The sequence below is a fragment of the Octodon degus genome, unplaced genomic scaffold (genome assembly GCF_000260255.1).
Source record: "Octodon degus isolate 3935 unplaced genomic scaffold, OctDeg1.0 scaffold00040, whole genome shotgun sequence".
NCBI classification, from domain to species: Eukaryota; Metazoa; Chordata; class Mammalia; order Rodentia; family Octodontidae; genus Octodon; species Octodon degus.
Genome location: NW_004524616.1, coordinates 1,760,157 through 1,762,410, shown reverse-complemented (window position 1 = coordinate 1,762,410; position 2,254 = coordinate 1,760,157). Strand labels below are relative to the sequence as shown.

The following is a 2,254-nucleotide window of genomic DNA, read 5'->3' as shown; positions in this document are numbered from 1 at the left end:
TGTTTAATTTTCATGTGTTTAGGTAGTTTTTTTGTGACTTTTTTTTGCCACTGATTTTTCTAACTGCACTGTACTATGATATGATCATATCCATGGGTAGTTTCCACTTCTCAGCATTTACTGAAGCATATTCTATGAACTAGAAGTGATCTATTTTGGAGAAAATTCTATGTGCAGCTGAGAAGAATGTGTATTCTGTTACTGTTGGATAGAATACTCTATGTATTTACTAAGTCCATTTCCTCAAAGGTTTGGTTCAATTCTGATATTTCTTTATTGATTCCTTTGGGCTAATTTATCTGTTTGTGACAGAGCAGTGTGGTGATCCCCAACTACAGTTGTATCAATGTTTATCTGATTTTTCTCTTTTTTTTTAAGACACATAAAAAGGCTTTATTTGCAGAGCAGAAGGAATTTAATCAAACAGGCCAAATCCCATGTCATCATCAGACTCCTCTGACTCTTCCTTCTTCTCTTCTTTCTTCTCCTCTGCTGCAGCTGGGGCAGATCCAGCAGCAGGAGCTGCAGAACCAGGAGCAGCAGAGACAGCCGCAGCGCCCCCAGCCGGCACACTGGCAAGCTTGCCAATCCCCTGGGGGATTACAACTTCAATGTTTTTCCCATTTAGCTCACCGATGACCTTATTGAGCTGGTCATCTTCTGTCTCGATGCCCACGCTGTCCAGGATCTTCTTGATGTCCTTAGCACTGGGGGAGGCATTGCCTCTGAGGATGGCCAGCAAGTAAGAGGCCATGTAGAGCATGCCTGCGCACCGCGCCCAGGCCTACCCGGCCTACTCACTCAGCTGTGGCAGCAGACAAGCCTCAGGCACGCAACCTCAGCGGCGTTGGGCAGCAAAAGCAATATTGATTTTTCATATCTATTACTGTTTGCTTTATATATTGGGTGCACCATTACTTGGTGCACATATATTTTTGAATTTTATCTATTCCTCTCAGATTTTACCATGATATGATCTTATATATACCATGATGTGATATGACTTAACAAGTGTGTAGTGACATTGACTTTTTGTTTTGCACTGCATAATTTTATTGGTACATTTTAGATCTACATAACACTGATAACATTCATCATAGGAAATTTGTACCTATACACAATGTATCTTGCTTCTTTTGTCCTAGTCCTGTCCCTTCCTTTCAACCTCTCCTCCCTTTTTTGCAAAAAATTTCTTTCAATTTTTTTCCTTTCATTCTTTTTTGTTGTTGTTCCACTTCTCATTTGGACATTTTGCCACTGTATGCCTAGGTGTAGTTTTTTCCTGATCAGGGTTATTTAGAGTTCTATATGCCTCACTTATTTGTATCCCAAATTCTTTTCCCATGCTTGGAATTTTTTTTTGCTATTATTTCTATGATCAGCTTTGTATGCCCTTTGTGATATCTTCTGATTCTTCATCAGTTCCACTCAATTATATATTAGTCTTCTTTGTATCATTTAGTAGATATTTGATTAATTTTTAATTTCATCTTGATATTTTTAAGAGGATTTTCATTTGATTATCACCAACCACAAGCCTGTCTTCTAGATATGATATTCTGTTTTCATATTGGTTGATGCTACTGTGTAAACTCTGTAGAATTTTTAATCTCCTGGATTTCTACTTCAGTCTACTTTATGGAATCCATTTCTCTTTTATGATGAATATTCATGAGGTTTTGTCTTTCCTAAGCTCATCTATTTTTTACCTTCATCTAGATTCACTAAGTATTTCCTTCATTGTGGTCCTCATCTCTTTAGTCATCTGTTTTGTTTTTGTCAAGAGACTTATTGATCTGTTTTATTAATTTCATTGCTACCATTTTATAAACTTCAGCTGGAACATTTTTTATTTCTTTCACCTCAAAGACTCCTTGATTTGCCTTGGGTGAGCTAGAGATTATAGGTTACATCTTGCTTCCATGTTTGTTTTCTATTTGTTGTTATTGTTGTTGTTGTTGCTTATTTGTTTTCATTGAGGCCTATAAATTGTTTATACTACATAGCTTCATTACTAGTATCAAGTTTTTTTATAACATAACTGCCTTTTGAAAATATCTTCTAGGTGTATCTGGCATTTGGCTTTTTTTTTTTTTTTTTTTTTTTTCTGGGGAGGAAAACTAGGCTTTTTGGGCCATGGTTATATCCATTGATGGGGAATACTGGGATCTAATTTTTTTTTTCTTTTCAAAGTTTTATTGATAAACAGATAGCAATGAGACAGTTTCAAATCAAATCGGACGTACAGTTTCAA

At 36.3% G+C, this 2,254-nt stretch overlaps 1 pseudogene across 1 annotated transcript; it reads right to left on the bottom strand.

Moving 5' to 3' along the window:
* Positions 1 to 373: 373 nt before the first annotated feature.
* LOC101588469 lies at positions 374 to 777 on the bottom strand (annotated as a pseudogene). The gene has a single exon (XR_001117098.2). The product of XR_001117098.2 is annotated as a 60S acidic ribosomal protein P2 pseudogene (transcript).
* Positions 778 to 2,254: the final 1,477 nt, after the last annotated feature.